This window comes from Ailuropoda melanoleuca, chromosome 10 (assembly GCF_002007445.2).
Source record: "Ailuropoda melanoleuca isolate Jingjing chromosome 10, ASM200744v2, whole genome shotgun sequence".
Taxonomy (NCBI): domain Eukaryota; kingdom Metazoa; phylum Chordata; class Mammalia; order Carnivora; family Ursidae; genus Ailuropoda; species Ailuropoda melanoleuca.
In genome coordinates this window covers 48,060,586-48,081,907 of record NC_048227.1, presented here as the reverse complement: position 1 = coordinate 48,081,907, position 21,322 = coordinate 48,060,586, and the positions used below count along the sequence as shown (strand labels likewise).

Below are 21,322 nucleotides of genomic sequence, written 5' to 3'. Positions count from 1 at the left end.
TTGATGAATGTCCATCTCTTCTACTGGAGTGTCTCCAAGATGACAGAGATCTGACTACTGGCTCACCAGCACCTGGCACAGTGCCTGATGACTAGCCAACAGATACCCAGTGACTATGGGGTGAACGAGCATTCTTGACAGAATAGAATAATATTAATGAGAAAACTGGCAATGCTTCTATAAGCACATTCAAGCAGCAACAAGATAAAATATTTCATAGTTTTCATCCTGAAATGTGAGTATAGCACTGGGGGGGGGGGGATCCGCCCAAGTAGCTCAGGTGCGNGTATAGCACGGGGGGGGGGGGGGATCCGCCCAAGTAGCTCAGGTGCGGTCCAGGAGTCAAAGCTGTTCATTAGCGTTAGACTGAGAGACTGAATAGTGGAACTCACAGGTGGTAGGCAAAATGAGATTGCCTACATTCTCATTAAGGCCACACACAGGGCGAGGTGATAATGGGAAGAAAGACTTGCTCTTCCGGATGAAAAGGGAGTGACCCAGGCTCTGCTGCTTCCGCTTAAGAATAGCCTTAAGAGTAAACTGCAACAATTCACCGAGTGCCTACTTTGCGCGGAACAAGGAAACTTACATACGTTATTATGCTTGATCTATATTTATACTGCAGAGTAGGTATAACTGAACCCACAGTACAAATGAGGATACTCGGTTCTAAGAGATAAATAACTTTCCCAAGGCCAAATAGCCAGTAAATGAAAGACCCAGGATTCAACCTTGAGTCTGGCTATCGTCAAAGCCATTCCAGCAACACACCCCACCACTGCCCCTGCACGAAGAAAGAAAGGCAGCTGCAAACAGCCAAAATTGAGGGGCTGTGGGAGGTGCATGCCTTGTGAACAATGTAGTCCAAACGCAGTTTTAATGTCAGTAGTCATCAAGAACAGCCAGAAAGGAGTCACAACAGCACGGAGTAAGTTAGATGTGGCAGCTGTAGCACATGAGAAGCATATGGGAAGGCTGGATCCCAGAAGAAAAGTTCTCCACGGTGGGACCCTGCCCTGTTCCAGCACCCTCGCGCAGGGAACAGTAAACCCAAGAGAACAAAGGTCTGGTCCTGATGCTGGAGGGCCCTGGCCAGACATGTGCTGTTTTTTTTTCCATTATGAAACTAATCCTAGAACTGTCCTTTGCTACACTAGTAGCCAGAGAAACCCTTGTTTTTAAAAAAAAAAAACAAAAAACAAACAAAAACTTGGTATAAAGCAAATGTGAAAGTGTGTTGTTTTGAGAATACCCAACTTCGGATAATATAATACAGATAAAATTACTAGACTCCTTTAAATAGCCAACTCCACAGGCTTCAAGGGCTTTTTTGTGTGTTTTTAAATAAAGTATGCATTACTTGACAAAGAGGCTTAGGAACCAGGCATACATAACACTGGAGGTTGAACAGAAAGCAGTATTTCTTAAAAGCATGTTTATATACAGACCCTGGTAAAGGGAGATGGTTCACACCCAGAAAAATTAGAAGGCAGGTGGGGAAATGCATTTTGAACTGATTAAGCCTCAGATCTTTTAGAAAGAAGAGTGAGATGATGGAAACCAAGTTTTTTGTTTTTTGCTTTTTTAATTTCTCTTAGAGTGCGAACAAGTGAGCACAGGAATGAGGGGGAGAGGCAGAGGGAGAGGCAGGGAGAGAGGGCAAGAGAATCTTACTCAGACTCTCCCCGGCGACCAAAACCTGAGCCCAAACCAAGAGGGACGTTTAACCGACTATGCCAGCCAGTCACCCCAGAAGACAAGTTTTTAAAGATAATACTCCAACAGCACCCACAGGAAGGGACAGAAGAAAAAAGAAAGTGGCAGAGAGAGACCAGTAGAGAAGCTACAGAATGGAGGACCTGAATCAGAAGAGCAACCACCAGGGGCGCCTGCGTGGCTTAGTCCTTAGGCGTCTGCTTTCGGCTCAGGTCATGATAACAGGGTCCTGGGATCCAACCCTGCATAGGGCTCCCTGCTCCGCTGGGAGCCTGCTTCTCCCTCTCCCACTCCCCCTGCTTGTGTTCCCTCTCCCGCTGCCTCTCTCTCAGTCAAATAAATAAATAAAAACCTTTAAGAAAAAAGAAGAAGAAAAAGAAGAAGAAGAAGAGGAAGAGGAGCAACCACCAGGTCTGAAGGAGAGAGGAGGACACACAAGATACCGAGAGGAAGAAACTGAGGGGCCCTGATCACTGAATATTAAGCTAGCACACTAGTTATCTGCAAATAAGGTCAGACACACATGAAATATGAAAATATTTTAATTTCACACGAACACGTGGCTCCTCTAACCCACGCTTGTTGAGCACGTGCTAAGCACTGCTGGTACAGCTAGGCAAGTTCAGTATTCAAATGTTTAGAAAGACAGATACAGATACACAATGGAGGCCGCCTAGCATGATGGCAGGGGATGGGAATAACTATAAATGGATACAAGTGTTAGCTAGGACCCAAAAGGGAGTTACTCAGATCAGAGGGCTGCAGGCTATCCCAAACAGGAGGAGGGAGAAGGGACAAAAGCAGAGAAAGAACGCGTCTGTTCTGTAGAACAAGCAGCTTCCGCCAAGGAGACGTATACCCAGGTGTTTTACCAGGAGACGTATACCCAGGTGTTTTACCAGGTACCTCCTTAGTGAGCCAGTGTGAGCTAGATTGGAGCTGAGGACCTGTGCAGAAGCCCCTGAGTTACCCTAAATAGCTCATTCTAATACTAAGATCTCCTCCAATGAGTGGGGTTTTCTACCATTGTGTTGAACATACAATGAATGCACTAGCGTGCTGACCTGCTGGCATGTGGGGCGGGGCGACGACCAAGTGCCTCAGTAACAAAGTATGGATCAATTCCTTGATGTATCAAGCTTCCTACCTCTAGCACACTGAATAAAAGCTTCTTGCACTAACCCCTAAAGGAGACAGTGCTTTGAGAACTATCTCCCTGTCTCCTGACTTGCTGCAAATAATAAACTTTTTGCTCAAACCAAGAGACTCAGGCTGGTCTATCGGCTGACACACCCCAAATGGCAGACCCTTTGCACTGGGTGACGCAAGGAAACCTTCCGGGGTGATGGAAATGTTCTAAAAGTGGATTGTGTCGATGGCAGCACAACTCTATATACATGTACTAAACATTACTGAAACTGTACTTCAATACACTGGGGGAGTTTTATGGTATATACATTATCCCTCAGGAAATCTCTTCTTAAACAGTGCTAAGAGCTGTGGGCAAAGGAACATGGAATACGGAGAGTTGAGAGTCAAACGGTGGGCAGGTGGCAGTTTTAAAAGAGGATGATCACAGTGGGCCTCCCTGAGAAGGTAACCTCTGAGCAAAGGCCTGGAGGTGAGGGAGTGAGCCTGGGGGTAGCCAGGACAAGACACACCCTAGCTGGAGGGAACCACAAAGTCTGTGTGCAGGTCCTGAAGCAGAAGAAGAGGCCAGTGAGACGAGGGCAGGAGTGGACAAGCAAAGAGTAGAAGGTAAAGACAGAGGATAAGAGATGGTGTGGAGGAGACTGGTTCTTGGGATGGAAGCTGTTGCAGTTTTGAGCAAAAGAGTAACACATCCTAACTGAGGTGTTGAAAGGATCACTCCGGCCGCCGTAGTGAGGAGACTGTGTGTGAGCCGAAGGAGACCCACTGGGCCCCTGCTGCAGTGAGGTCTGCAAGCAGTGATGCGGAGTGCGATGATGGCGGTAGCAGGGCTGTGGTCATGGGGTAAGAAACCGGCAGGTTCTGGGGATACTGAAGGTAGGGCCGACAGAACTTCCTCGCTGCCTGGATAGGAGTCGTGAGACAAGGAAAGCAATGATGGCTCCAAGGTTGGGGCTTGAGCAACAGAAGACACAGAGGCTCTGGTTGAGGCAGGTTTGGAGGAAAAAAATTTTAAAGCACGTATGGACAGGCACTCGCATGGCCCAGTCGGTTAAGCAGCCAACTCTTGACTTCGGCTCAGGTCATGAGCTCAGGGTCATGGGATTGAGCCCGGAGTGGGTCTCCACGCTGAGGGAGGAGTCCGCTTGAGATTCTCTCCCTCTCCCTCTGCCCCCCCACCCCACTCGTGCGTGCGTGCGTGCGCGCGCGTGCTCCCTTTCTCTTTCGCGCACGCTCTCCCTCTCTCTAAAATAAATAAATCAATCTTAGAAAGTTAAAAATTAAAAAAGCATGTATCAGGAATTCCGTGACTCTCTTATATTATATATGCCAAAATCACTTCACATCATTTTGGTAACTTTCTTTGAAAGATCAACATCGCTGTAGGGTGAGTTTCCTTCCAATACATTATGAGTTGCAGTATTTTACAGAAATGAGACTGGCCATACAAAATGTAGAAATGTTTATTTAAAATCCTGATTCTTGTCTTCCTTGTATCCTGAGGGCTGCCGAACAGATTATTCTCTTATAACTTCTTAATTTATTTCTAAGGACATTAGACTTAACTTCTAGGAAGGTCCTGTTGGTGGTCCAAGCTAACCAATAAAAGTGCAGTGACACCAAATGGCAGTCACTCATCCCTGAGGAGTTCTTCTGAAAGGAACCGGCTGAGTTGGAACAAGGCCCAATCGATGGAAGCTGGGATATACAAATGAAATCCACCTCCTATAAAAATATCAAAGTTAGAGCAAAATTTATGAAGCATCTCCAAAGAAGTGCCAAAACTCAAGGTCAATCTCTCTTGTGACTTGTTTCTCCTTAGGAGAAAGCTACTGTAAAGATATGAAGGTAGGAAAGGTTGAATTCTTATCTAGAGATTTAGATAATACCGACTTGTATTTCATGATATGAAATACAGATTTTTCCTTCTTGCACTTCTAAATTTATGTGTGTGTGTTTGGTTCTCTCCATTTATTCTGCAGATTTGGCTACCAGACTTCTCCATGTGATCATTATCATTAATATGTGAGTTAGAAATACAAATTAGACTCAGCAGCTGTGCCCAAGGCCATTACTTCCTATAATTTGGCACACATGGCCCAAAAGATGGTTTTGGCAGAATGGCCAAGTGCTAAACACCAAATGAGGCTGGAGCCTCAAAACTAACTGACGGTAAATGCAATTTTACAGTTATTTCACCCCTCTCCTCTCTCTCTCTTACTCCCTGTCATTCTCTCTCTCTTTCTCCTTTATCCTCCACCCCCACCCCACCCCCCATTCTTGACATAAAAGGCAGAAAAGTACATCCTCTTTTTTTTTTTTTTTGGCAAAATTCTAAACACAGCATTTTACCTGATTTTCTAGGGAGGAAAGAGGAACTCAGTACAAAAATTCCAGTTCTGAAATGGTCATTCTTTAGGTCAAAAGACCTTTTTCTTCAACTCAAAAATATTCTTAGTATGAAAAGCTTTCTGGCAAAAGACAAAACAAAACCTTCCTGCAATAGCGATTAAGCCAGTGTGTCCCTAACTTGGTGTCAGAGAAACCACCACAAAAGTCATGATGATGGTTACATTACCAGGGACAAATAAATACAAGTATGGTATGTGCCCTTCACTCATACACATACCTGAAAATGACTTCTCTTAAAATTATAATTAGGCAACATTCTCACCATGCACAACTCTGATCATTTTCACAGCTGTCTAAAATTCATTCATAATTTCACAAGCTAACAGCAAGGTTTCTTTATCCCCTTATCTATATATTGGGTGCTTAACAGTTTGCATATCTTTCCCAAATGCCTGATAATCCAAAAGTTTTGGTGTTGTAGATGATCATTACAAAGGTCACAAAATTCCCCTGCGACATAAAAGACACAAACAAACACAGTGACACTCTTTCAGTCTGTCTCTAAGAACATAATATTACCTTCCAAAGCCTATTAAAAACCTGCACAGCCCTTTCTGAACCCTCCCAAAAATAAGGAGCAAATGACAATTCAAAGGTGTAACTTTTCTGCTCCCGAAATCTTGCCATAAAGATCTTAGATTATTCTGCAGCAGTTCACTACTGACCTGTGAGATCAATGACTCATAAAATTTCATGCATGGTAGAAACAGCATTCTCCATTTGGCTCATGAAACTCCATGGAATCACCATCAATGGTCTAAATCTAAAAAGGTATAAACTAAAAGCATCTGATTTTATCTTAGGCGGGAATGTACATTTTTAAAATCAATCTAACAACTTCAGTGTTGGACGTTATAATGAAGACATTTACAAAGATGCTCTCCACAGCCATCCTTTTGATTAGCTGTACGCAAGTCTGAGCGGAAAGTCATAACTTCTCTCTTCTAGCAGGGAAGATGTTTGCACACATCATGAGTTCTATCAAAACGGGGCACCTGGTTAGTACAGAATTGCCTGCAATGTTTAAATGTCCATTGGGTATCCAGAGAGCTGTGTGACCTCAGAACTGGTCTGACTGGCCATTTTTTGTTGCGTTTGAATGACAAGAGAGCTGAGGCCCAGATCCAGATGGCATGGCTGAGTCTAGGGAGGTAAGAATAAGAAACAGAGAGTAAGCAGGTCACTGCGCTCTCGACACGCAGCTCCTGAACTAGACCTATCTTGAGACTCACTCAGGCAAAGTTTAATATTCAGTGGCTCAGCACCAATGCAGATTCCAACACAATAAACACAGAGGCTCCAGGAATCTACATTTTTAAAACAATTCCAGGTCATTCTGAAATTTGGCCTAGTTGCAAACCTCTGGGCTAGACTTATTTGTAGAACAGTGATAAGATATAATATTCTAAAGCAAGATCCCAGAATGCACGATTTTCGAAAGCAAGGTCCCAGAATGGCCACGCAAAACCACTAACAGAGCATTTTTAACATAAACAGAGCATCTTAAAAATATATCTTCTTTTGTCCTCGTGATTCCTAATGTTATCCCCAGTTTATACAGAAAGGAGACACAGACTTCTGAAATCAGGCCTCCACAGGCAGAACAGAAAACTCAAAAAATCTGACTCCCAGTGCCCTTGCGTTCCCAATTCACGGCATTGTACCTGCCCCGAGCATCACCTTACTCCACAGAAATGCCACCAGTGAGGAATTTTCAGTTCTGCTCTGTGAGAACAGCCTTGGGAAGGCCTTATCAACTCTGGCCATTAGGAAGCCTGGAAGTTGGCCAGGGAGGGAAATGTGGCTGGCTCCTATGAGATGATGTTCTTTTCAGAAATACTGGTGGGTGCTATGTTATCACATAGAAAGACCCTCTCCTGAAATTCTCAATACACACCCATCCCTGAGGTTAACTGTGAGGCTTCAGGTCAGGAGAGGAACCTGATCCTTAGAAAAGCTCGGGAGTCAGTGAGCCCGAGCTTCCTAAATACCTGGGTTAACAGTGCGTCCAACCCATGATACTGTGACGCAAGAGGTCCTCTTACATCCTTTCTTCTGTCTCTTAGTCAAAAAAGGAACAGTATACCCATAGCCACTGACTGAGGCACTACAAGCTTAAACATGAACAAAGGATGATGGCAATAAAATTCTGAAACCATAACCAGATATGGCTTTTCAAAAAGAGGTCAGTATAGAGGAAGCAGAAGAACTCTAATAATACAGTGACCAAAAGAAAAATACAGTAATCAAAGCACATATTTAGAGGGTATGGGAATTTTATGCCCCATTAGGTCCTTTACCCAGAGGTAAAGTACATCCTCAATTTCACAGACAATATGTAGGGCCATTGGTACCACATAGTTAAACCACATACTAACTCCTCCTGTCCCAATTCCATGCTCACCAAACCGTTAGCCCCAGAAGAGAATTTGCTGGCCGGAGAATTTCACCCACATCTGCAAACCCACTGACAGTTAAATACATCATATAGAGTAACATTCCATTTTAAAGCAATACAATGTGACAACAATAAATTAACTGTGAACTTCTGGTGAGCGACAAAAATAGGCAACTTCGCAAAAGTACAAGGTCAGAGAAGGAAAATTGGTCATAAAACCCTGCAGATGACACTAAGATTCACAAATTAGGATTTCAGTAAAAAGCCTAATTAAATGTTATGTAGAAAGGCCTAAGGGCTGTGCATGGGTTTCTCAAATGACATTTGATCAATCAGGAAGCCCTATCTATAGGTGATATTAAATACCTTCAAGAAATGATAAATAGCTTTGACCCAAAGCTAAAGAAGATAAGCAGGTCCCAAATTAAATCAGATTGTAGGTAATTAATGTTTTCATAGGAGAAAGAACCAAAACCTTCATTCCGTATTTCTTCAGGCTTTGAATTCTCAAAAAACCAATCAGCCATATCAGTTCCTGGACATCAGTCTGGGAAAGACTAGTGAATCTTCGAAGCCAAAGGGTTACTGGATTATATCTAAACGACTGCCTATCACAGTGACAGAGTTAAAAAAAAAAAGAAAAAGAAAAGAAAATGTCTCCTTTCAGGAGATGTCAAACAGAGTAGATGAGGAAGCAAGTCACAAAGAGACTCTACCAAAATAAATCTCTTTCATTCAGATATCTACCTCAATTCTGAACCTAAATTTCCAAAATATTAACCACAGCTATCACTTGGGGAGTGGTTGAGAATATCTTCATATTTTAAGCAGACATTTTTCTCTTAGTAATATGATTTTATAACTTTGCTGGTGCCATCTTGGCTACTGTGTTTTTCATTGCAGAATCCACACTTCCCTGTAACTAATACCCACTACACATCAAACCATTTGATGGTTGGAATTTAATTTTAATATATTCTCTTTTGGGTCCATAGAGATAAAAGAAACAGGTAAAGGATAGTCTACCTTTGACAAACGATCACAAATTTAGCATTAATAATTCCCTAAGCCTCTTTTATTTTAGGTATATGAACTAATATTACTCACCAACTACTAAAAATACCTCTGAATTATTCAATTGCAACACATTTAAAGAAACACCGAAATAAGCACATATATTCATATGCACCAGAGCATGTGTAGCATACAAAATAGTCTTTTCTGGAAGGGGGTGCTTTGTGATTGATTATACGATATCAACAAATATTAGCTTGGTATATGGATTCCTAAAATTTACTGTTCAGGTTACCCTCCTATAAATGCTTTTTGTCATCACTACTACAAAAGTCACCAGTGCAGTGGACTGCTTACAGCTCCCACCACTGCCTGGATTACCCCAAGTCCACAAGCTACAGGACGCACTGAAAAAAGTCAAGACGCACTGACCTCATCTGGACTCCTAGGCAGTCAGAGAACTAGATGATATCAAAAAAGTAGAGAAATTACTCTACCACTCGTGAGGATGAGCTGTTGCTTGGTGGGGGTGGGGGAAGGGCAGATAGTGGTACAGAGAACAAAGGGGGAAAAAAACAGACTTAACTGGAAAAGTATTCTCTTCGGGAAGCCTTTAATCCTATCTGACTTGAAAGTGAATTTGAGGAGTTTTTTCTTTGAGCCTGGTGAGCTCTTGACCTTTTCATAAAATTTACATAATTCTCCAAGAAGGGAAACCCCTAGTTGTCCAGAAAAACGTAGGCAACTAGAGCTTGACCTCACAGAAAGACTAGGAGGTCTGTACCAACGAGGTACTGGGTGCTGCTATTATTAATTCCACAGGGGACACAAGGGGTGCCTCTGAGCTTTTGACAGACGGGGACCCCTGAGGAGAGCCTTACAGAGCCCTCCAGAGCTGCCTAGGCAGGAGGAAATGGACCCTCCACCCCTTTTCCCTTGGCCAGGCTGGGCCTGAAGGACCTGCAGACAAGAGGGTGAGGTGGCTTGCCAGGGAGGAAAGACACCAAGATACACATCCCTGAGGGCCCACCCAAGATGCCCACCACTCACTCAAAACTCCATTACACTAAGAGGCTAGCTCCTCTCTAAGGCTGGCAGACCAGATTAAGACTTTTTATATGGTACGTGAAATTTAAGTGTATCCCACCCTCATGCTGAGGAAGGCAAAGGTAGGGCCGTAAGGAGAGGCAAAGGGAAAGAATTACTAAGTACCCCAATTTTATTACGCACCAGGCATTGTGCTAGATGTTTCTTGGGCATAGTTTATCTAATCTCAGAATAGCCCTCTAATCTAGGTAATAGAATTCCCATTTTAGAGACGAGGAAAGCAGGACCTACAGGGGATACGTAGCCAGACTGTAGATAACAGAGCCAGGAAGGGTCAGATTTAGTATCAAATCGAGGCCCCAAGGCTCATGTTCAATGGGCTGTGCCATGCTACCTTGTACATACAATCGAAGAACTAAAACTCATAAATAATAAGGCTTCTCAGTCATGATTTAAAATGAGGTACCAGAATTTATGTCATTAAAAAATTGCAAAATGCCTCCTCCCCTGCTCTTGGCTTGGGTCCCATTAGCATTGAACGTGTTCCCACTGAAGCAATCAGCCAGAATGGGACTACTTATTCGATCAATATTCTGTATGCCAGACAGGTGGGGGTGGGGGAGCCCTGTTTCTAAGTAGCTGGAATTGGTTCATCTGGCATGAAGTAAGGAATATATTATGCCTCAAATAAACATGTAGGAGAAGTCAAGAGTCTATGAAAACTGCCAAAGATTTCCTTTCTTCATTTAAAAATCATCTTATCAGATCGGTAATTTCAACCTGGCAAAACTAATTTAGACAAATTTACAGCTTTCTGTGTTTTTGCCGTATGCAGAACTAATCTGACTCCAAGTCAAGTGTGCAAAACCGTTTTTATATACGGTTCTTTTTAAATCCAAAGTTTATAATGTTGTATGTCTAAAGCAAATTAAATTAAATGCATTAATGTACTGCACTGTGCATATGAAACAAGGCAAGAACAAAAAAAATATGAAGTTAATTAAGTTCAGTGCTTCCTCAGCTTAGGAAAGATCTCAGTGAGAAGGGAACGGGAATGAACAGCCCACTTAGATACGACAGGACCTGGGAAAGGTGAACAAAATAAATCCCATCTATTAAGTCCCAGTAAGAAGGAAAGTAAGATGTTCGAGGATAAATTCACAAGTTCTACTCTCCACACTGAAAGAAATTCTGAAATAATGTGAACTGGTATATAAAGAAAAGGAAAGGGGAGTAAAGTACTACCTAGCGCAGAGACTATCTCCACTGGTCTATTGTCACTGTCACCAAAGAGCCAGGTAAGAAAGACGGACTCCTCCCATCATTTGTTCAGAATATTTTCCATTACTTGCCACATATATCTGTGAAAAGCAAATCATCATACTGGCGTATATTGTGCTTGATGGGAGTTAAAATCCCCCCAACTTTAAAGCAAAGTCCTCTCATGCCAAATGTCTTCAGTGCTAGACTCTATGTAGCTAGGACATGTTCCTATTTCATTTCATCCCATTACCTTGCGCCCACCATTCTAACAGGTGGCTCTCCCACCCACTCCCTGCAGATCTAGTACTTAACACCAAATCTGGGGGCACCTGGGTGGCTTCATAGGTTAAGCGTCTGCCTTCCACTCAGTTTATGATCCCAGGGTCCTGGGACTGAGCCCCACTTCGCATTGGGCTCCCTGCTCAGCAGGGAGTCTGCTTGTCCCTCTCCTTCTGCCCCTTGCTTGTGCTCTTTTGCTCTCTCTCTCTCAAACTCTTTAAAACAAAACAAAACAAATCTGACTTCTGCTTGGTCGTCACATTTTTTTCATATCTCCATTCAGGTAACAAAAATAGTGGCCCAAACAAGATCACGAGCAGAGTACATTTATGGGTCACTCTGGGTTTGAGTATATACATTTCTCCTCAGTTGCCCCACAGATGATCATCACAGGTGTATCCAGCATCAAAATCTGCATCTGCCAGAGCCTCCCTGACCTCTAAGTCTATGGCCCTACTAAAAGAAAAGGTCTACAACTGACATGTTCTTCATTTCTCATCTAATTTGCACAGTCTCCTGCCCATTCTTGAAAATTCAGGTATTTGTCCACTCCAATTCATGTAAAATATCTACGTACACTTTCTTTCCACGGAAAAATGGTATCATGAGAAGAAATCATGTGCCAGATGCTGGATGTTAAGAATACAGACACACCATGATAGTTACTGGGTATTTACCGTGTACCAGACTGTGTACAGAGAACATAATACCTTGTTCGTCCTCTGCCCTTATGTCAGTCTTTCAGAAGAATCAGTCCTATCTCCAGATTCTCCTCTATGTCTACAACACCCCTGTGAGTCTCCTTCACCACCATGTCTTGCTCTACTCCCTGCCACGCACCCCTGCTTGTGTTCCTGACGCACTGCATCTTGGAGACCGTATGTCTTACCACAGCTCGTGTCATCCCTTCAGCAACAATGATGAGCTCATCAATACGAGACATCACAAGCATGATCCTTTCAATTCACATTTCCACCTGACTGTCTCACAGAGCCTACCCTCTTTCCATAGCTGAAGGGATCTTCATTTACTAGAATCAAATCCAGCTGTCAGGGTCCAGCACTAATCCTCCTCCTACACAGGAATAATCCGATCTCCACAATCAGCACACTTTCTAATTTTTTCCTGTAACAGTGTTTCTATGGCATCTGGTGTCTCTATTACCGCATTTAACACACAACTGCCACAAATCACAATTATGTACATGTCTATAATGGTGTGAAGTACGGAGAGCTGCTGAGGTTTAAAGTTGTCTTTTATGGGTCTGGTTTCACTTCACACAGTCTCAGATTCTCTATCTATACAATGAAAGTAAGATCCCTACTCTACAGGGACATTAGGAAGACAATATAGAAAGTAGTTTTCCATACAGGGAAAACATAGTCGGGGCTGGAAAAATGGAAGCTGCCAGGAGCAGTATGTGTGTTTGCTCTGACTCCTTGAGGGCAGAGCTGTTATCTCGGTAGTACCAAGCCAGGACTTCTGTCACATTAGTATTAACTAACATCTGCACACGTATTTCCATGAATTGAAAACTGAAATGCAGTTATTTACTGTCAAAACATCCTTCTAGAGGGGGATTTTAAAATAAGAGAACTATTAGAAGCCACTGTGCAAAACTTGGCTCTCTTTGTTTTTAAACTACACCTTTTTGGATCCACAAAAGAAATGACATAAATAAAATAACTCCTTTCTGACCCCACCACGTCTGCCTCAGTGAAGTCCACTGACATCTCTGAGGTGTTAGTAGAAATATGAGAAGGTGCCAGCTTCTCAAAAGGTATATGCTTCATTACAAGATGCTGTTATTGAAGGAGTAAACAACATTCTCTATGTCAGGGTCCTAGAAGCGAATATCCCTTGGAGTTCCCATTTATGTTTTCGTTCCTTTGGAATACTGCAGTATTCTTGGTGGGTTTTAGCTAATTACCTAAAACCTTAATGAGAAGTTTTCATGAAAGGCTCAGGATGCTCCTTTTTCTGAATAACTTTTTATTCTACCTCTTCCTACAATGTCATGTACTCAACCTACTTTTTCTATAGTTTATACTGCATGTCCAGAAAAGAAAAAATTAAGCCAGGAGCAGAAGAACTTTTAAGCTATAAAGGCTTTTGTTTCACTAGACTAAAAAAAATTCCCCTTTTGGAGCACTTCACATTCTTTTATTCTCTCTGAGGTATAGGAAGAGGCCTAGGAACCCTAAAAAACAAAGTTGGACCTGTCTATTGAAGAAGGGATATGGCACATTTTTTAGATTTTAATATCAAAACCAGAAAACTCCTAATCCCTCATATAATGATGGATGTATTTGATGGATGTAATAGAAAAATAGGTAAGAATTGAAAGAGAACTCAGTAACTATGGATTGCAACTGGCAGGCCACAGGCTTTATGTGGCCCAAATACACTTTTAATGTGGTCCTTTTGGTTTATAAAATTAAGGGCACTTCACATAAAAACATGTAAGCTTCTGTTTCCCTTGAAAAATTAGAATGTTTTAGAGCCGGGGTGACAACAATCAGTTACAGTGTGGAGTGGGAACTGCCTTTCTTATAGTGGTTGGAATGTTCCAAAGGCCACAATCCACAGCAACGTCTCTGCCACATGGCCCCCACTAGGCCCGCTGCACTCCTTTATCTTACCTGTGCATTGGCAATACAGACACAGGATTTTTTTAAGGCAAAGAACTTGGATCCAAAAAGGGTTTCCCCATTCACTAGCTCTGTGACCTTCCATAGGCTCTGAGTCTCGGGTCCCCCAGTTTTAAACTGAAGATAATTCCTTGACCTCACAAGGCCGTTGCAGGGAATAAAAAATGAAGCGTAGGAAAAGTACTCTGTAAATTGTAATATAAAATATTCGTCATTTTTATTCATTTCCCAGCCCCCTGTCAGTTGCATAAATGCCCTCTACCCGCCTCAACTGTTCCTAGTGTCCTTGCTCCTATTACTATACTCTGTATGACACAGTTTAAAATCTAAATGAAAAGAATTTGATATATCCCCTTGCCTCATTTAATAAGAGGTAAAAAGATGAACAAATATCAGAGGAAAACAAAATGAACTGTTGAATGTCAGTGGATCTTTACTAGTTCAGTTCTGTTCCTAATAAAGGTATGAAATCAGTGCAAAGTGTGATTATTGGATTGCTGATCCCTTCGAGTGCTGTTTTAAGTTCACCCACCAGGCACTTGAGGCCTCAGAGTAAAACAGACAGCCCAGTCATTAGGGGCACCTGTGAGATAATGAGCAGTGCTCCAGTAAAGGATCCAATCCAACAGAAACAAACAAGCAAAAACCCAAAAGGATATATAAAGCTTGCTCTGTGCCTCCTTCCTCTCCGCATTTCAATATAAGCTCCAAAACCTTAGAATCTGGAGTAAGAAGCCATGGCACAAGTTCTCCATCTATATCTGTCATCATATAAATATATATGTAAAAAACAAAACAGTGAGGGGCCTGAAAGAAAACAGAATCTTCTTAGAAATGGGCACAGGTGCAGAAAACTGCACTTAAATGATGCAGTGGACAGAGAAATGTTAGCAAAGATTTCTGTCATGAGTGCTATCTCCTTACATTAGGAATTCACTAATGTATTCCTGTTCTGGTCAATTTACAACAGATCATCCTTGTGTGGGGAACCACAATTAATTCCTCTTTCACTTTTAACGTTAAGATAATCATGCCTGAGTGAACCACAGGATATAATGTGGAAATACAGGGGGAAAGGGATTTTCATCGGACTCACTGTTCTTCATAAGATCACCAAAATGGGAGTAATTTATGACTCAAGACACAATCCGTTGAAAAATTCATCTGACGAATCCGTTTTAAAGCATACCATATAGTGTATTACCGCTTTTCTTGAAGTTGAATGAAACCATGCCCAAAATACGCGTTAACGATTACCAAATTACCACCTAGTCCTCAGTATGTATTTTATGTTTAAAAATCAGAATAAATAACAGCATCATTTTAAAAAGCTAGTTTTTCAATAAATGTCCCAAGGCTGATGTTTAAGCAAGTCTCCTTGGCAACCAAGGAGCACAGTACATCTCGGGCTGGGGGAAGGGGAGAAGGCGGGGGAGCAACTCCAGGGTTGGTAGAATAAGTAACGGGAGTAGTAATTGCTCCCGCTAGACGACGCTGGTCGAGCCGCACCGGCTGCATACCCCTGAAATTTCAACTCAGTCTCGCCCCCAATGGCGCACCAACAGCCTCCCACCCCCTCCCTCCGGTCCGCAGGCACCTACCCCGAACAGGTTACAAGGAGAGACTGGCTTACCCGATGGGGTGAGCGGTCTGCTGGGTTATGTATGTACCCGAGGCGGCAGCGCAGGCACCAGGCGCTCCCTGATGGACAACGGCTCTGCTTCTCCCCGCGATGCTGAGGTTAAGAGAAACCACACTAGCTTCGCACTCTCGGTTTGGGGATGCAGTTGTGAAGACAAGATCGCTAGCTTGAATGTGTGTGTGTGCGCGCGCGCGCGTTTGTCAGTGTGTGTGTGTGTGTGTGTGTGTGTGTGTGTGTGTGCGCGCGCGCGCGCTCGCGCGCTCCCCGACTCTCCCTCGGGGAAACAGTGTTTGCTAGTAAATAAAAAGCAGCAGCGAGCACTGCAGGTGGCGCGTCCTCGATCACTCTGCCCCAGGCGGCCGCGGCTGCCCGGAGACGCACCTTGGCGGACCCTGGGGCGGGCTCAGACCGTGAGGCGGCTCCGCCCCCTCCCGCCTCCGGCGAGCCCGCGCGCACGCCCGCCCCCCCCTCCGTCGTCGAGCACGCGCGCACGCTCCCCTCCCCCCACACCCGCCACCGGGGAGGCGCGCACGCTGCGCTTTCCACCCCCCACCCTCACTCCGCCCCGCTCCCGACGGCGAGCCGGCGCGCGCCCGCTCTCCCCGGAAGTCCCCCTCCTCCGCGCAGCCCCCGTTCGTGCTCTTTGGCAGCTGCGCTGTGGGCTGTTGGGTCGTAAGCACAGCGTGCCGCCAGAGCTGCGCCCCCGCCTGCGACGAGTGAGACCCAGGAATCCAACTCGTCTGCTCCCAAGCTCTCTTCCCAGGGCTGAGGAGCCACCTGTGGAAACAGACGGTGTGACCACGAGCACTGTCCCGCTCCGTGACCTTCCGGACCCTGACTCTACTGACTTGTCAAGTTCACATTGCCTCTATTCTTAGCCGCCCCTTTTCGGCTTTATGATAGTAATGAGTGTGATTTCACGGTAACTTTGAGGTTGGACGGAAGACCCTGAAACTGGGAAATGAGGAGGGGTATTTGGTTGCAGCTAATTCAGCATTAACACTGCGAACAGACCACAACCCAGAACATCTCCGTTAAATTTCAGGGCCTGACCCACTCTTGTGCCAGTTGGGGGTCATTGATGTCATTCCTGTGTAAAACATGCTTACAACGCACACTTAAAGTGGATAATTTTAATAGACAAAAATATTCCATATTCCACTTCTGCATCGAAAATCTCGGTCCGATGTAGAGGTAAGCCATCAGGTGAAAGAAGAAAAACTCTAAATTGAGGTAAACTGTATTTCGTGGAAGCTCAGGGTTTAAACCACTACAAAGATGAAATTTCACAGAATGTTTAGTCCTGTCTCTTGCGAGTTTGTGTTCTTCTACGCTTGGGCTAGGAACAGTGCCTTGTTCTACTGTGAGATGTCCTGAACATTTTCGTTAGTCTCAAGTTAATGGCTCGGCAGTTTTTTCACTTTCAGACCCACAGGTTTTATGGGACTGTTTGTTCCCCCCACCCCTTGGGGCCTGACTCTCTGGATTCCAGTCCTTCATTCCCATGGTGTTGATATTTCGACTTTAGGACACTGGGGACCTACTTAGCTTAGCAGTCTTGGAAGAATGACAACTGACTGCAAACATTAGTTGCAGTACTACTCTCTAGAATTTTTCAAATGCAATTTGGTATTTTTCATTGGGTGTGGTTTTATACCAGAAGATCAAATGGAAAAGCATGTTTAAACCCAAAATACTATCACTGCTGTCAATAAATAAACACTTCTTTAAGATTCATAAAATACTGGGGTGCCTGGGTGGCACAGCGGTTAAGCGTCTGCCTTCGGCTCAGGGCGTGATCCAGGCGTTATGGGATCGAGCCCCACATCAGGCTCCTCCGCTATGAGCCTGCTTCTTCCTCTCCCACTCCCCCTGCTTGTGTTCCCTCTCTCGCTGGCTGTCTCTCTGTCGAATAAATAAATAAAATCTTAAAAAAAAAAAGATTCATAAAATATTGGTCACTATAGTGAATGCATTTAAAATTTTAAATCCATCTATGATTGGTTATCTGTTTAGAATAAACAAAAGGTATCTATTAAAAATAGTTAAATAGAAAGAACAAAGAGTATAACTGTATTTACACAGAAAAAAGAAGTCTATGCCACCAACTCACCAACTGTGTGACTATGGTAGGGTCTCTTACTGCCCAAACTGGGTCTGTCTTGTTCATCATAGGTAGTCCTACCCATCAGCACAATGCCAGTCACACATTAGGGGCTCAATAAATATTGCTGGCTGACACACAGATACTGAGGAATTAAATAAGAAAATATATCTTAAATGTATAGTAAAATGTCTAGTTCAGAGAGGGCATTTTTCTCCCCTTATGGGCTCCTTAAGGTTGATTTAAAGTATAGATTTTTTTAATTAAAAACAAAACCTTTTACTTCTCTAAAATAAGGAACTCCATAGTTTGTTAGACAACCATCAGAACCTGACACAAATGTGTATTCTGGTATACGCTGTTACTAGAAGAGCAAATAGATTTTAGGCACTATTTCTCTGGTGGGTACCATTATATATGATATTTTTCCTCATAGAGTAAATAGCTTAAAACAATGTTTCCCCTTGGGGCGCCTGGGTGGCTCAGTTGTTAAGCGTCTGCCTTTGGCTCAGGGCTCAATCCCGGTGTTCTGGGATCGAGCCCCACATCAGGCTCCTGATGGAGCCTGCCGTAAGCCTGCTTCTTCCTCTCCCACTCCGCCTGCTTGTGTTCCCTCTCCTGTTGGCTGTCTCTATCTCTGTCAAATAAATAAAAAAATCTTAAAAAAACAAAACAAAACAAACAAAAAAACAATGCTTCCCCAAATCTGTTCTTTGAAATACTAGTCATTTGTTCAACAATTTTTTTTGAACTCTTAGAATGTGTTAAGCAGTGTAATTGGTGTAAGCTTTCAGTTGTCAATAAATAGGCATTGTTCCTGTTTCAATTTAATGATATTGTGAGAGATAAGCTAAAGAAAGAAATATAAAAAGTGTGGATCCTTTGGTTGCAAAGTGACAAAAAACTACTCCAACCAACTTAAGCAAAAAGGAATTTGATGGAAAGGTAGCAGAAGTTCTAAGAGTCCATGTGCAGCCAGCCCATACAACTAGGCTCAGAAGGGCACAGAAGCCGTGATAAGATCATGTTGGGGCGGAAAGGTCATGATCGGGCGTCTTCCAGTGCTGCAATGGGTGCACCCTAGTCTATTGTTCTTTGATACTCCCAAGTGAGATTCTAGCTTTCAGTTGTCCTAAATTATAGCTGGGGCAGGGAGGGACCCCTGATCACAGCCCCACCAGATTTAAGAACAAGAAGGGGACCCTGGGTGGCTGGAAAACAGCAAACATTCAAACATTCGCAGAGGAAATAGGGAGCCCAGGTCAAATGAGTTGAGGTAACACTGAAAACTGGCTCCCCGTCACATTGTTGTATAAAAGTCTCTAAGATCTTGCAGTAAAGAAACCTCTTTCATTTTTTTTTAACAACTATCCTAGAGTTTGGTTGAATACAGAACACTTTTTCTTTTTTAGCTGACCTCTCAATACACTTTAGGAAGCATTTTGGAACATGGTACATTTTTGTAGCTTTCTCAATCATCAGCTTGCCCACGAACCAAGATGTGAAAGCCTAGCATAAATTTAGTGTTATCAAGTTTTATAAAATCTGTGTTTTTAATAGCTCTGTGATAATCAGAGTTGAAACTGTCTCTAGACAGCTCAGATTGCGACGTAAAACTACATCATAAAAGAGAGCTATGGCATAGCTCCTTCTTCACCTCCAGAACAAACACCTTATAGCTGCCTTGCCCCATCACAAATGAGCAAGGAAGCATCATTCCTAATGCCACACTCATGGTTTTCTGTCACAAACCAGTAATGACATTAGGGAGTCACTGAGCCAGATTTCTAATTACTGTACTTCCAGAGAGAACAGATCATTATTAATTAGAATACCAAATTTTATTTGGGGCTAATATATCCAGTTTTCAAGCAGAAAATATGAAATAACTCTGGCTAACACCTCAGTTTATTCAATTACCTATGGGTACATTTTGTAGCTAATTCATGCTGTTCGTCTGGAGCCACTATCCCTCAAAACTAGTTATACCATGGGAAAGTCTGTTACCATTAACGTTTTTATTGTTTGTATTTTTTGCCACATCCTCTGATACCAAGCACTGTTGTTGTTTATGTTGCTTTTAGTCTAATTCACTCTAAGCAACGAGACACATAATGGACACTTAGTAAATATTTAGTATGCTGGATAGAAAATAGTCCCTACCCACAAGACAGAATATTTTAATTGTGGTACTAAGTAGGTACAAACGTAATGAAAAGGAATTCTCAGTCATTATTAGAGCAAGGCAAATTTTTAAATAAATTATTTTTTCCTGCATCACATTGGCAACGACGTAAAAAGATTATAATACCTAGTGTTTGGTAGCATCTGGGTAAATAACTTGCAAGAATGCACGTGGATACAAACATTTTGGATGACAACTTGTCAATATACTTTTTTTAAATGCACATACCTCTTGGTATAGTAATTCCACTTGCAGGAATTTATGCTAGGGTTTTGGGTTTTTTTTAAGATTTTATTTATTGGGGTGCCTGGGTGGCTCAGCCGTTAAGCGTCTGCCTTCAGCTCAGGGCGTGATCCCAGGGTCCTGGGATCGAGCCTCACATTGGGCTCCCTGCTCCACTGGGAGCCTGCTTCTTCCTCTGCCACTCCCCCTGCTTGTGTTCCCTCTCTCACTGGCTGTCTCTCTCTCTGTCAAATAAATAAATTCTTTAAAAAAAATATTTTATTTATTTATTTGAGAGAGAGAAAGAGAGCACAAGCAGGGAGAGAGGCAGGCAGAGGGAGAAGCAGGCTCCCCACTGAGCAGGGAGCATGATGCAGAACTCAATTCCAGAACCCGAGCTGAAGGCAGCCGCTTAATCAACTGAGCCACCCAGGTGTCCCTATGTTAGGGTTACTGTTGGTTCACAAACTGGCCCTGGTACATGGAGGGCAAGGAGAGACCAAAGCAAAGATTGCTCCAGATTGCTAGGGGGCAGGTTCACTCAGCAAGGGAACTTATGTAAGAGGCTTGTCTCTGGTGGCCACATGACAAGGAGATCTCTGCACCTGTTTGCCAGAATCTTAAAAGAGTTTATATAGAGGCCTTAACAGGGTTCAGTCATGTGTACCATCCAAGACTATGTCTCAACAGTGGCTCCCACTATGGGAAAAGTGGGCTGAATGTACCTTCCAAGGACAGAGCGTGTGGTGAGGAGCCTCTAATTGCCTGGGTCCAGCTCTCAGGTCAACCAGCAGTCACAACCTCTCCATGACCTCTTCCAACAATTAGTTCAAAGAAAGTGCAAAAAGTTATGTGAAAGGGTACTCACGATAGTTGAGTAATATCCAAAAGAAAGAGAGGGAAAGAGGGAAAGGGACGGGGGTGGGGAGAGGAAGAACTAGAGTCCATCATGTGGAGACAAGTCAAACAATTGGGCTATCAAGTGACCATTAAAAAAAATTTAGTAGATCTTTACACACTGATGCCAAAGACATATTGGTTAGAGAGAAAAAAAGCAAGTTGAAAATCGACAGGACTATGATCTCGTGTAAAAGTAGAGGAAGAGAAGGAGGGCAAGAGAGAGATGTGTGTGTGATCACGTGTTTTTCCGTTTTACTGGCTCGGGAGGAAAGGGGTGAATCTCAAGCAGGCTTCGTTCGGTCCCCCCTACACCCAGATCCTGGGACTTTCCCTGTCA

The 21,322-nt window shown here is 43.2% G+C and overlaps 1 protein-coding gene across 15 annotated transcripts in view; it reads right to left on the bottom strand.

Moving 5' to 3' along the window:
• The window catches only part of KLHL32 (kelch like family member 32), a 254,933-nt gene extending 238,912 nt beyond the window's left edge, over window positions 1-16,021 (bottom strand). For all 15 annotated transcript variants that reach the window (XR_004628576.1, XR_004628577.1, XR_004628579.1 and 12 more), the window contains exon 1: window positions 15,566-16,021. The gene's annotated coding sequence lies outside the window, so the exon portion shown is untranslated. The remainder of the gene's footprint in view (window positions 1-15,565) is intronic.
• Between the last annotated feature and the right edge of the window lie 5,301 nt (window positions 16,022-21,322).